Genomic DNA, 14,307 nt, shown 5'->3' with positions numbered 1-14,307 from the left:
CGTCTGAGTAAACAGAGCTGCAGCCTCCGAACAGCACACTTCTGACCTCAAGTGGGGTTAGGAAATCAATTTATGTTGCAAGTACTTTTTCCTCTGATACCTGCTGAATTCAGATAAAAGACTAAAAGAAGTTGATAGATCCTTCTGACAGCCACTTCTGCTTCTCAGTGTCGGCACGCCTCCAGGTGCACTTTGTCTGTCATATAAAACAACATTTAAATTGCTTCCCCCAGTAGCACAGAAAACTGGTACAAAAGAGAATTTGCTTACAGTGCACGTGGCCTCTCTTTTTTACTTGCCTTGACAAAACTTTATGCTCATTTAAAGTAAGATTTATGAAGGAGAGGAAAAGAGCCCCTGAATCATGGAACTGGCATTGGGAAATTGGAGCATGTTTTTCATCTTGTCTGTTTCCTTTTTATTAAAGTTATATTAGACAAGCGTGCCAACTGGAGTGAAAGTGGCAAGCTGTCAGGCAGCCTTAATTTCTCTGTCTACTGTAGCTTCATAAATCATTTGATCTCCACCTTTCATAGTGGATATTAGAAGATGGGGAGGTATTTGGATAGCTGGCTCCAATTTCAGGCAGAAGGCTTGAGGCTGCGTGTATCTGTCTTATTGTAATGACCTTTTCTAGTTCAACCACCCACCACCCCTTTTTAGGACCGGTGAGCTTTAAGACCAAATACCCTGAAAGGGCGGAACTCAATTTTTCGACTTTTATTTAGTTTGGGGCTAAGGTGTGAATCGAAGAAGGAAAAGAAGAATAGCTGTGCAGATTTAATGTGAGTGTGTGGTGTGTGTGTGCGCACGTATGAGAGGTCCATTAACATACTGACATACAGCCCAGATTAAAGGATTTATGTGAGAAATGAAAAGGGTAAAAGGCTTGGCACACAGCATGCAGAAACAGTGTTATTAACACAGAAAGCCTGTGTTATCAGCAACCATTACATGATGATGCATGTTTTCTTCTCTATAAGTGAAGTAAAGTGATATGAATCAATTTTCAGCATCCAGAGGGCTCTAAAGACAGAATAAGGGGGTTTGGTTTTTAGCAAATAAAAACCCTCCAAAAGGGCTTATTCTCTAGTCACAAGGGATAGTTCATTGTCATAATATAAACATGCATTGTAAACCTATTATGTGAATAAGAGTTTATCTGTTTCAAAAACATGTTTTTTTCTCTTATTTAATACATTGAAGATTTTTTTCTCATTCTGTTTAATATATTCGTTACAAAAGAACAAATCCCTAAATTAGTAAACAACAAACCCCCTTAATAATTAACTATAAAGTGAATGTTGACATGAAATCAGAGAAAAATGGTGGCCTTTAAAGTTTCTCCATGCATTTTTGTGCTCAAATAGATTTCATGTTTTTTTAAAGCCACTACTTCAGGATACATCAATGTATGAGCATGCATGAAACAAATCTGTCAAAGGATAAGTCCCTCTGCTTATAATCAAATGATTTTGTTCATGCCCAGCAGCAATAGTTTCTAAATCAGACACAGGGCCCTCAGAATCTAAATCCACCAATTATTTCTGTATTTACCAGGCTGCAGCCTCCATGGACCACTGGTTTATGACCTTTGATACTGATTTCTGCAGTCCAATCAAGATGCAGCTCTGCAGAACTTTGGAATAACAGCGAGCTTCACAAAAAAGGTTTAGAATATACATTTGGGAAAGCAAAAAAATATTCCCATGGTCAGAGAATCACTCAGGTAATCTTTGTTTTTAACAGAATTTTTTTTTTGGGCGTGAACACTTTTAACCTTGAACAAAAAACTATGAGTGCTTTTCCTATGAGAGACTATCAAGTCTCCTGCCAATATGGAGTTATTTCAGTCTCAATAATCAGAAATACACACAACCGGTTTTACAAATACACACGCTCCGATTCACAAATGTCATTTTATGCAAACGTGAAAAATAAATTCGGAAATACACACCCTGTGTTTCACAAACACACACATTGTGTTTCACAAATGCACACTAAATGTTTTACAAATGCACAATAAGTGTTTCTCACAAATGTGCACACTGTTTTTCACAAAAACATTTTAGAAATTCACAATAAATGTATCAGAAATGCAGACTAAGTGCTTCACAAACGTGATTTTTAGTTACACATGTGATGTGAACTCACAGATCATTCGAATTGCAGACTGTGCATTCAAAATCCCGTTCTCGTTTGTGAATCTCCCCGTGTGTGTGAGAGATTTTTCTACGGTGAATATTGAGACTCATCTGACGGAGCGGGTCGACTAATCTCACCATTGGCTAGTGAATCTGTCAATCAAACTCGTCGGCAAAGCAGGCGGGTTCGCTTTTAGCCAATTGTATGGCCCCTTACACTTTCTCTACGCTTTCTGCGGGTGGCAAAAGCCCCGCCCATGTTTGATTCTGGACCAGTCGGTCGTTAGCGTGTTAGCTTTAGCATGGCTTGTCGGTTTATTTGCCTTCGGTTGTCAAAATTTACTGGCTTGTGCAACTTTTCAGTGGACCTGGTAGCAAGGCAACATTGGTTGAATGCAGTTGACATAGAATCCATCGAACTCTGTACTGGTCATGAGATTTAAAATGAATGTTTCACTCGGGATTGTTTGTACGTTATCCTTCTCTTAGCTTTCATGCTAGCGTCATTTCAACACTCAGACACGGTCCCCTTCGGTCTTGATCATATGAAGGTGGAGGAGAAAAACCTGCAACTTCCACAGGTTTTGTGGAGAAACTGGCATCACTTTGCTCCGTACCACGCAGTGGGACTACATTACCTCAAGTTCATCTCACTGTCAATCACAGATACCCAATACACCTCCCCTGCTCCCCAAGTCACTCTGCTGGACCTTAATTTTATTTTTTTAATAACTCAAATGTCATAGATTTTATATTGTAACCATATACATATACACCTCTTGGCCAGGTCACCCTTAAAAGTTTCCTCATCTCTCTGGGTTTTATAACTGGTTAAATACTACACAACAAAAGATGGTCATAGAACAACAAAGTGCAAACATTCACCCTTTATTGCAGAGTAAAATTCAGTGAAAACATGGACAGATTAAAACATCAAAATTTAAGCAAATGTGGGATCTCTACTGATTTGAATTTTATTTAAACTGGAACTAATTTTCATAACATCCTTACATACAATGAAGTCCCTTGAACAATACAGCAGTATTTATTTGAACTCTGTCTTCCTCCCCTCAGTCTCTCTTCTTCTGTATGTAATTATGTCACCTAAATTAAGTTCTAAACACACTGGACAGTAAAGATGTAGGTCCACTCCCAAACGGTCTGAATTACACAATGGGTTGATGTCGTCTTGCAGTTCCAACATTTGTGGACCCAAAAGGGGACTGTCCCATACCAGGACATTGATCCCAGGATGAGGTTCAGTCATGGATCCACTCTCCTCCCATTCATTCTCTGGAACCAGCATACCCTGACAAAAAAAAAAAAAGATACTGTTTATGAACAGCACTGTTTTTTTTATGTTTTAGATTATGTATGAACAGAGACCCACTAATAATGACTTATATTGTTTCTAGCAGGCAGACCTCATATCTCCATAACTGTTTATAATTTGCAAATAAGTGACTCTTAACAAAGTAGTGAGATTAGTACAGCTGATGGCTCATAATGCCATGCATTGTGATGCATTTTGAACTTGCAGATGTGCTATTCTTCCTACTTGATTTAAAAAACCAAACAATTTAGGGAAATAGTTTGCACCACACAACAATAATACTTTTCATTCATTTTTGATGAAAATTCCTTGTAGTCATTGTGATTTCATTATACTGTTCTTGATACTTTCCACTTTAGTCGAACTGCACACAAATCAGTTGTCCAGTACAGTGAGATTAAATAAAGCAGTGTTTTTCAACCAGTGTGTGTGCCGCGGCACACTAGTGTGCCGTGGGAGATGGTCAAGTGTGCCGTGGAAAATTGCCCTCATTAACTGATCTAAAAACATTTCCCATCTCCAGGAAATCAGCTCTTTGTTAATCCAAACAGGCACTGATAAAACACTGAGTAGTTAGGAATATAAAAGATCTTAAAATGACTTTTTCTTTGTGTTTATTTAATTCTATAAAATACATTTTGATAAGGTTGACGGTGCCGCGATTTAGCTGCAGCTATAACTGTGTAAGGAAAAGTCGCGCCCCTTTAACTGTCTCCGCCAATCATTATTGAAGGCTTGATCACATGTCATCAGTCTGACCAATCAGAAGTGGTTAAAGTTTTCCCTTCCTTGTTCTTAATTCTGCTGATAAAGTCGCTCAGTTATAACAAAAATACCAGCTAAAGCTCGTCTTTAGCGGTGTAACTTTCCACAGAGTCCAGTGTCAGACCGTGGAACAAGTGAACAAAGGTTGAAAAACACTGAAATAAAGCACTTACCCGGGGATCAGAAACAGGGTTCTGGGTCAAGCCCAACTGCCACAGCTGATTTGGTGTCATGCTTTGCTCCGTCCTGATTGGATGGCTGTCCCACGCGTCACTAAAGACATCCAAACTGGCCTGAATGCGTGGTAGAAAAATATAGTGGCAGCAGAATACGTGATGTTACCGATATTGAGCAAGTCTTGGTCCTCAGGAGAGTGCAGGATGTTGTAATATAAACCAGTAACAGTCATGAAGACATCACACCAGAGGAGCTCAATCCTGTATTTGGAAAAAAGCAAAAAGAAATATTATATTGTCAGATTTATTTTTAATACATCATTCACTTTTATGTTTATATTAATGCGTCTAAAACTAGGTTCAACTCACCGTTGATTGTGTGTACACTTTTGCTGCAATGAAGCTGTTTGTGTCAGTTCTACGTACTGTGAGCATCAACTCAGCTATGCCCACATTTTGTCCTCCGTGATCTCCTCTCACCCTGACAATAACATGAAAATCATGTCTCAAACACATAATTACAAATGCATCGCCAATACGGTACACATCAATTTAAAATGTAATGTTCTTATGTATGTTGCCAATAAGTAGAATTTCTAGGTTAGACAAATTGCAGGAGTGGGTTACATGTATCACTGGGGAAAAAATTGAGGTGAGAGAGACTGTTAAGGGGGGGTAAAATGTTATTCATGAGGGGAAAGAGTTTTAGAGTTGCCTTTGTTTTCAGAGGAGTCTAAAAAAAGTTATTTTATTTTTGTACAAATAACCAAGTGCTTATACTGCCCGATATGTGAATAAAATATTTCTTTATGAATAACATGAATACCTCAGAGGTAATCCATACACGTTCACAGCGTCACTGAAGAAGGCCAAGTGGGTGTCTGCACAGTTGTTCTCTGCTATCTTCAGGTACAAGATCTATGGAATACAAGTACAAATACTTTCAACTGGCAGATATTTACAGGGGCAAAAATGCTAAATTCCCAATTGATAGGTAAAACAGTAATACAATAGGATGATAAAATATGAAATAGAATAGAATAGAAAGGTATTTAGGATGTCACGCTTCAGCAATTCCTAGAGAATAAATAAAAACACGACAAACATGGATTAGATCATTTAGCTGTCTGAGATTAAATTACATAATTTTCAAATATTAGAAAGGGGAATTTTTTAAAACACTCTTGCTATGATAACTTGAGCTTGTAGTAAAGAACAGCTTTAAAAAAATCAGAGACAAGACACTGATCACAGGAAGCCTGTGTGTAATACTTACAGTAACTTCTACTCAAATCACTGTTGACAGCTGATTTCTCCCATCCGCCCTTTCTGTGACTACTTATCGACTACAAAACAGACTAAAAACATAATGTTTGGGATTCTTGTCATTTCGTCATTGGAAGTAAAGATACGGGGAATTTAGTGGCTGTCACTCTGACACAATCTCACAGGGCTTTTCAGCACAATACGGGTTCTAACGTTAGAAACTTAATGAGGCTTCTTTCATTCAACAGTGGATTCACGTCTGTTATATTTACAAAATGCAGTTTTCATGAATGTCATATGAATTAACTTTGTTGCACAATCCACCCCGTCTTAAAGTCTGGGTTGTGAAAAGACTGTGTCTAACTTTAACCCGGATCGCGTTTACATAAAGGCAGCACACGGAACAGCTAATTAGCTAGCTAGTTAGCATAGCATCAGTGTTTAAACAAATCCCCGTCTCCAAATCAATACTTTTTATTAAACTTTCTGTGCTGCTGTAAATCCGGCATGTTTTCCCCTTAGTTCCTTATGAATCATGTTAAGAACCTACAGATTGGCTGTATATCTAGCTTGAACCGACGCGCTAGCTTAAACTTCCCTCACACTCACAGGGCAGACAGACAGAATTTGAGTCAAAAGCCGGCTAGTTTCGAGGCCCCTGGTTGGTTGTAGTTACTCGTGTTGTGTGAAGAGCTGGTATGCCAAGTATAAAACTTGACAAAACCATCATAAGTCCTCCCCCGCTTTCATAAAAAATATGACCGCACAGGCTAAGCTAAGCTAATTTGCGGTGGGGGTACTCTGCAAACGACTCGGCTGAAATGTTCATAAAGCATTCACACATGTCACTTGGCCAAGGAGAACGCTTCAACTTAGTATTCAATAACATTACAGGACGTACAACGAGGGAATAATAATCAAATAAGTGCATTACTTACGGGCTGAGACTGATCCCTTTCAGAAGACCTCTCCGCCATGTTTGCCGCCCGCGTCCTCCCAACTGCTGTGTTGAACAGCTCCCTCCCTCGTCAGTTGAGAGTGAAGAGTGTAAGGGGCCATTCAATTGGCTAAAAGCGAACCCGCCTGCTTTGCCGACGAGTTTGATTGACAGATTCACTAGCCAATGGTGAGATTAGTCGACCCGCTCCGTCAGATGAGTCTCAATATTCACCGTAGAAAAATCTCTCACACACACGGGGAGATTCACAAACGAGAACGGGATTTTGAATGCACAGTCTGCAATTCGAATGATCTGTGAGTTCACATCACATGTGTACCTAAAAATCACGTTTGTGAAGCACTTAGTCTGCATTTCTGATACATTTATTGTGAATTTCTAAAATGTTTTTGTGAAAAACAGTGTGCACATTTGTGAGAAACACTTATTGTGCATTTGTAAAACATTTAGTGTGCATTTGTGAAACACAATGTGTGTGTTTGTGAAACACAGGGTGTGTATTTCCGAATTTATTTTTCACGTTTGCATAAAATGACATTTGTGAATCGGAGCGTGTGTATTTGTAAAACCGGTTGTGTGCATTTCTGATTATTGAGACTGAAATAACTCCATATGCCAAAGACATCAAAACAGGATTGTCCACAAAATATAGTTGCTTTTTCACACAACCAAACAAACTATCCACTAGACCAGGGGTCGGGAACCTTTTTGGCCGAGAGAGCCATAAACGCCACATATTTTTCAATGTAATTTCGAAAGAGCCATACAATAATGTAGTGTCCCTTTCCCACACTGAGACTTAACCTCTTTTAAGGTTCTTTATTCTGGTGACTGCAGACCGCAACAAACGCCGTACAATTAATTCAGCAACTCCTGAATCTCTCCCGCCGAGACGAGAGCGCTTCTCCCAACTTTATTTTCACCTGCTCCCGCTCCAGCCCTCCCATTTCCCTTATTCGGCCCATAGCTGAACCCCATTGGTCCAAACTACCTGACAACAGGCTGAGCGACAGAACTGCGAGCCAATCAGATGTCTGCATGATGTGTTCAATGAACAGAACTTATAACGCGGCCCAGCAGCCAAGTTAAACTCAGTCCGCGACAATATGTTTAAAACTAAATATACAAGTGAATGTGTGCATTTGATGTAATTTCAACATTTTTAAAGTACAATAAGTCTGTGGATTCTTTTTAATAACATTGTTATGCTGTTGCTAATAAATGGTGAGTATTTCTCGTGGTAGTTTTGCTGATGGTCTAGTCTGGTTGATAGGTGGTGAGTTTCTGCTTCATGCAGGCGTTGAGACTTTAAACGTGATCTTAGGTTAGTATGAATGTTCTTTAGATGTGAGACAGACTGATCACATGCAGACGGGGAGCCAAACACACGCTGCAGTGAGTGACAGGCAGCGGGCTTTACGTTTTTACAATCCCTGCGCGATTCACCTGCTGTCGGTCCCCACCCCCACACTCTGCTTTTTTCTTCACACCTCCCGTCCCCGCAACTGCGCGTTCTTTCTCAGAGACGGGAGCGCGCCGTTTTAGGCACAGCAATTCACAGGTTTCAGGCTGGTACAAACTCTGTGAAATAATAGATAATAGTAAACTGATGGTGCTGGCGCAGATATTTCTCTGCAAGCACCGCTACTACTGCGCGCCTCTGGCATCGCCCAGCGCCCGAGAAGGACTGGTCTAATGGAAAAAAAAGTATAATTAAAGATTTGTCTGCGAGCCACATATGACCATCGAAAGAGCCATATATGGCTCGCGAGCCATAGGTTCCCGACCCCTGCACTAGACCAAGTAAAGAAATATTAGCAGCTATTCTAATAGTAATGTGTCCTTGTTTTACACAGCATTAATATACTTCAAGCTCAGACTAAAATTTCTCTAAAATGCACTGCACAAGTAACAATTATCCGAAACATTTCCATGACATTTCAATTGTTTATTGTTGGTCCACTGGCGGCTATGTCCAAACATGTGCCCATTTAAAAAAAAAAAAAAACAGTTGTTGCCAACAAGCAACGTTAAACCAAAAGAACTGTGGATCTGAAAACTGATCAAGAAGTCTTCCACATGTGCAAAGGCCTTAGTTCTTGTTTTTTTTGCAAAATATGTTGATTTAAGCCTACTTTTCCTCAGGACATGTCCAGTTGTACAAATAATGCATTTCAATTACAAACAGAATATAGAGCATTACAGGAAGACTACCTTTGTCCATTTGGTTTCCAAACGGTTGCACCTTTCCTTCAGCATAATAACCCTCTGCTCTTTAATATTAATGGGATCACAAGTACTATGTTTTATCCAAGTATAACTCTCAAATGATCCATGATTTATGGAGCCTATAAGAGCAGGCTTTAAATTGGTATCAAAAAATTCACAAAGATCAAGCTCTGCACAGTTCTGTTAACGTGACAAACATCTTACAAATGTGTTTCTTCAAATAGTGAAATTTTCAAAGGAACCCTAGAAAAATATGTACAGTGGGGCAAAAAGTATTTAATCTATCACCAATTCTGCAAGATGTCCCAGTTTTCCCAAGTTGTATTTAATGCCCATTATTGAGGAAAGGATGAATGGGGCCATTATGATGAGATTTTGGCCAAAAACCTCCTTCCATTAGTGAAAAAGCCAGTCTCTGGACCTCAAGTCCACAGTTATTCTGTGGAGGGTGTTTAAACTCCATGTTGTCCAGCTATGATTCCAAAACTTCAAAGCTCCTGAGAAGATCTGCATGGAAGAATGGACCAAAGTAGCAGCTACTGTGTGCAAATCTGCTGATGACCTACAAGAAACCTTTGATCTCTTTAACCAATGTAACCAAATTCTTATATCAATAAATAAACCCAGGAGTTTAATGTGCTTTTCATTATCTAATAAATATATAATAATTGGCTTAATCAGAAAAAAGGACATCAGATTCAATTCACATGCTCACTAGAAGAATCTGAAACTCAAGAAATCAGAGGAATGGATATATGGTGGGAATGTAATCAAGCTCACTGTTTTTCCTTAAGGAAAAGCCAGCAAAACGCAACATAGTATTAATCTTTTTATCATACAACATAACATTTTTTGTTTTTTTGTTTTTAACCAAAATTAAACTCATTGACTCCTTGATTGCTAGGAAAAAATTGAAAACTAGGAATTCTAATTTGCAACCTGGCAACCCACATGTGCAAAACGCACCGGGTTCATTTGAGTGTATTTGATCAAATTAGAGGTTGGTGTTTCAGCAAGTTGCTATGTTTCCCTTGAGCCTTTCTGAACAGCTAAGTGGTCACAAAACAATGTTGGCCCTGACGAGTGTTCTTGGTCGGTAAAAAAATGCCGCTGTGTGTGATACATCTCAGCTCAGCAGCAACATGAACCATGGCATCTAAGCTTGAAATCTTAGCATTTCAACATGATAAACACTTAACATCGTTTTCCGGCTGTAACTTGTTTGTTGAGATCTGGTAAAAGTTTTTTTTTTTCCCTCTCTGCACTTTTTGCACAAAATATTAAATATTTTAGCCAAGAATGAGATTTACATCTACAAAATTGTTTCAGTGAAAACTGATTTAGAAAAAAAGTTTGACTTGATTGGTACACATGATTTTCTTTTCTAACACGGCTGGTTCATCATCATCATTTACCATCAATGTTTGCCAACATACAGCCTCTGCAGTAATCCTAAACTGACTGAATTAGGAGCTTTAGCTTTCTGCTTGGTGCATGAAAAAAGCTCAAGTCTTAGCAGATGCTCACAATTCAGCATGCCCCTTTTTCTGCCTCGTCTTTGGAGCAGTTTAGAATTTCAATTCTCAACTGTGCTCAATGCAAAAAGCACAAGTGAATGTGTGAACTATAGGTGTCCAAAAAAAATAATTAATTTAAAATTAAAGGACAACCTTTTTGTTAGAGGATTAGCAGTCACTTGAAATGACAATCTGATGGATAGGTCAACATCAAAGAAAGAGATCAGGCTGTGCCATCATACATGGGGCCTCAAGATCAGCAATGCCATTTTACATTCTAGCTGACATTTATGATCCACACTCTAAAACAATGAACAAGATTCATAACCCCTATTGTAAAAGTAAAATATGTCCAAAACAAGAGGCTTTCAGCTCTCATCTGTTTGCTCAGCTGTTGGACAGGACAAGTTAAAAATACATTTAAAAAATAAATAACTAAATAAATAAATGTACAACTGTTGTGGATATGATGGTGCAAGCAGGTCATTGGGGTCTTCTGGTGGGAACTCTCTCAACAGTCAATGTTTTGTTGCGTTTGGGACACAACACCAAAAAGACTTCATAGTGTATTTTAGCATCGAGAACCAGCTCCCTCTTCTGCAACCGTTCTCCTTGGCTTTTTAAACACAAGTTGCTGGTCAGCAGGGAACAAACAGTCACAATAGGTACTCAATAGATACCCTTCATGATTAATGTGATAAATGCTGGTCTCCAAGATAGAGATAAGAACAAACAAAGAAGGAAAGATGGAGAGTAAACGTAACTGAAGAGGAGAGGTCAGGATAGACTAAACTCTCCCCAGCTGGTTCTGACTTATCATCAATTTCAGTCTCAAGAGGAAGACTTGAAGAAATAGAAAAGAGAAAAAGTTAAAAGTCAGATTTACATCATTAGTTAAGACACCAATTAGCAAGACTCAGTCCAATGCAACAATTTAACAACCCGCATCCATTGCCCCAACATGTAAGTTAAACCACCAAGCCCTATTAACACACAAACACAAATCTATAATAGTACAGCCGCCATTCTTAATTGTAAGCAACAAACAACCCAGACAAGCATGATTACCATACTACAAACAGCCTGGCATCTCACCTTTTACCAACAAGGCATTAAAAACAAAGCCAAGCAGTTAACGTTTGGCTATGTCCGAATTCCCTCCCTACTCCCTAACCACTAGAACACAACATAGTTGTTGGATTTTAAAAGCAATTCAGAAAGCACGCTCACTATTTTTATTTATTTATAAAAAAATTTAACGTCACAGATTTCTCGAAGTATAACCGTAATAATTATGAACATTTTACTAAGACTATTTATGAATTCATTGTGTTCTAAAGATAAAAACTTGGATGGTTTGTAAAAAAACACATTTGTTTTCACATAAAACATTGTCCAAACACAATGCATTGTGGTCTATATTCACCAATTTAGTAACCATTGAGACTTCTGGAAAATTTGTACGGTACAGGATTTTTGAAATTGCAGATTTGAACAGCTCTACAAAATTGGTATTGAGTAGTGAAGTAATTTGAACACAAGCTAAGTTTTCATCTGACACTGTTCCACACAGTATTCTTTTTTTCTTCATCATGGAGTCACTACAGCCAGCAGCAGTGTCGGCCATTTTGTTAATCACCTGTTTTCAGCTCCGCCCTTGAAAACCCGGCTCTCTCAGCAGAAAGCAAGCTGACTTTGCCATTATACTTCTATCTTCAACCTTCACAGGGTAAACCTGTGGATAAATCCAAGCTAGCTCTCCGTCCTTGTTTCTCTGCTTTTGCAGCCAACTCTGTTTTAAGGTTGTTCGCTTTGAGAAGTCATTTCTACAGGGATCTCCCAGGGAACTGTAAGCTCTATCAAATATAAACAGATTTGGCTCAGACCACAACACCATGTCTCGCCATGAGTTTGTGCAGGAAATATTCTGAGAAAACATTAGCCCCTCAAGTCTACTCTGAGTTTACAATCTCAATTGTAGCGGGAAGCTAGAGGTTCTAAGACTTTATACCTATAGTTCACATGTTGGTTTCCGGTGTGCATCTTGTTTTGCTGCACTTTTCCTTTTAACCACACAATTTAATCACCCAATTTACACACATGGGCTACATGTACACACATAATCCCCCAAAAAATCAAGTGCACATCAACCTATTAGCTTTACAAGTTCACAGTTAATCTAATCAAGAACAGCAGCTAATGCACCAAAAGTACAGTCAATTACTGAAGATACAGGTCGTACACTTCCTGTGTGGACAACAGGAAAGAAAGAGGCAGACGGAGAGAGAAAGTTCAGCATTAGAGAGCCTCACAATGGGATAAAGAGATCAGGCCAGATCAGCTTAAGTTGTACAAGATGCACTCTTTATAGCTGGATCTATTCTACACCAGTTTGCTCCCTTTACTTGTCAGTATCGTCTTGACTTCAGCTCAATTTATCTGTCTCAGCAGTTTATCCCTCCACCGGCTCTGCACTCTGTCATCTCTCTTCATGCTTACCTGTCTGTAGCGCTATCTCACTTGCTGCTCAGCTTCCTCTTCTCAACCACTTGGTACTTGTAAATGTATTTCTCCCTTCGTGCGTCTGGCACCGTCTCCCTGTCCTCCAACACCTGCTGTCGGAGATCAGCCTCTCTCCTGTCAGATGATGCTGAGAGCAGCCCTCCCCTTTCCGTTTTCCCCTCCCTTTTTTTCCCTCTCCCTCTACCCCCCCCCCCCCCCCCCCCCCAGCCCGCTGCACACACTCTTCAGTATGTTTTCATTCTGAAGCGAGCTTTCCTCTCTCAGTCTCTTGCTCTCCCTCCTGAAGTCTCCCCCTCTATTTCCATCTCCACCTCCTTTCTTTTTTCTTGATCTGCTCAAGACAGAGAGCTGCACATCCAAGCCCTGGCTGTTGCTTCGGGAAGCGTTGGCTCCACTGAGTCTTCTAATTAATACCAGATTTTTGGCGAAACGCTGCAGCTGAATGTGGGCTTGAAAGCGAAGCGTCACGAAACAGTGAATAAAATCCGCCTCACTCTGACAGCATAATTCAACATAATAAACCCATCCTGCACAAATAAGCCTAAGCATCTCATTGTCCATTTGACACATTAGTGGCAGGCGGTGAGCTGAAGAGCTCTTGAATGTTGCAGATTCTGTAGCACCCTCACAAATAATGGAGAAAATCACTTGTTCAGTTGGTGAAGGGGAATGAGTGTGGACCAGTGATGTCCAGTGAATCACTGCACACTCACACCTTCCTCTTTTTGTCTTGTGCAGTCTTGTACTCCCAAAACAAAGAAAAGGGATTCCGTGGATTTAAATCCCTTACATCATATTCTGGTAAAGCTTATTTCTCTTTTCCAAACCCCTGTATCTAATATTAAATGGTTACATTCCGAATCAGTTTATCATCCAACCTAATCCTGCATTAATATCACGGAAGAGGCACACAGACGAGTCGACTTATTTACATATTTGCTGTGGAAATTGGAAGCCAAAGATGAAAGTGATTATTCAAGGATGCGTCATCCATGCTGATTTTTTTCTTCCCATATGACTCAACTTTCTGACACTCAGTGCCTTTTTCTTTTTTTCTTTTTTTTTAGGCAAGTCTATCCCACACGTAGCAGTCAACACAGGCACACAAAACTAATGATCCCGCGGCAGTGGCTCAGGAGGTTGAGCAAGTCGCCCAATGATCGAAGGGTCTTTAATTCGATCACGGCCCCCCGTGGCCAACTGTTGATGTGTCCGTGGGCAAGACACTTCACCCTCCCTGCCTCCAGTGTTGCTCCACTGATGTGTGAATGCGTATGAATGGTCCCTCCGTCAGTCTGCCCCAGGGCAGTTGTGGCTACATCTGTAGCTTGCCATCACCAAGTATGAATAAGGAGTGAATGAATAGTGGATGTCCATTGTAAGCGTTTTGACCATC

General features: G+C 39.8%; 1 protein-coding gene and 1 long non-coding RNA gene across 29 annotated transcripts in view; both read right to left on the bottom strand.

Annotated features, from left to right (window-relative positions):
• The window catches only part of rap1gapb (RAP1 GTPase activating protein b), a 127,120-nt gene that overhangs the window by 35,511 nt on the left and 77,302 nt on the right, over positions 1-14,307 (bottom strand). For 10 of the 26 annotated variants that reach the window (XM_078947280.1, XM_078947287.1, XM_078947289.1 and 7 more), the window contains exon 1: positions 12,888-13,030. The exons of 15 other annotated variants lie outside the window; for them this stretch is intronic. The gene's annotated coding sequence lies outside the window, so the exon portion shown is untranslated. Of the gene's footprint in view, positions 1-12,887; positions 13,031-14,307 lie in introns of those variants that run through there. One more of the 26 variants, XM_078947272.1, reaches the window with a different exon arrangement.
• On the bottom strand, positions 3,017-6,780 carry LOC144992178 (uncharacterized). Of its 3 annotated transcripts, none has more exons than XR_013656042.1 (6): positions 6,623-6,780; positions 5,245-5,336; positions 4,788-4,899; positions 4,585-4,679; positions 4,416-4,515; positions 3,222-3,453 (listed from the first exon to the last, which is right to left on the bottom strand). It is a non-coding gene; the product is annotated as an uncharacterized LOC144992178 (long non-coding RNA). The 3 variants fall into 3 exon arrangements; XR_013656043.1 differs by having other exon boundaries at positions 4,416-4,500; XR_013656041.1 differs by having other exon boundaries at positions 3,017-3,453; positions 4,416-4,679.

This window comes from Oryzias latipes, chromosome 5, assembly GCF_053564925.1.
Source record: "Oryzias latipes strain Hd-rR chromosome 5, Olatipes_Hd-rR_3.1".
NCBI classification, from domain to species: Eukaryota; Metazoa; Chordata; class Actinopteri; order Beloniformes; family Adrianichthyidae; genus Oryzias; species Oryzias latipes.
The sequence above is the reverse complement of the archived record's forward strand: the minus strand, read 5'-3'. Positions and strand labels throughout refer to the sequence as shown.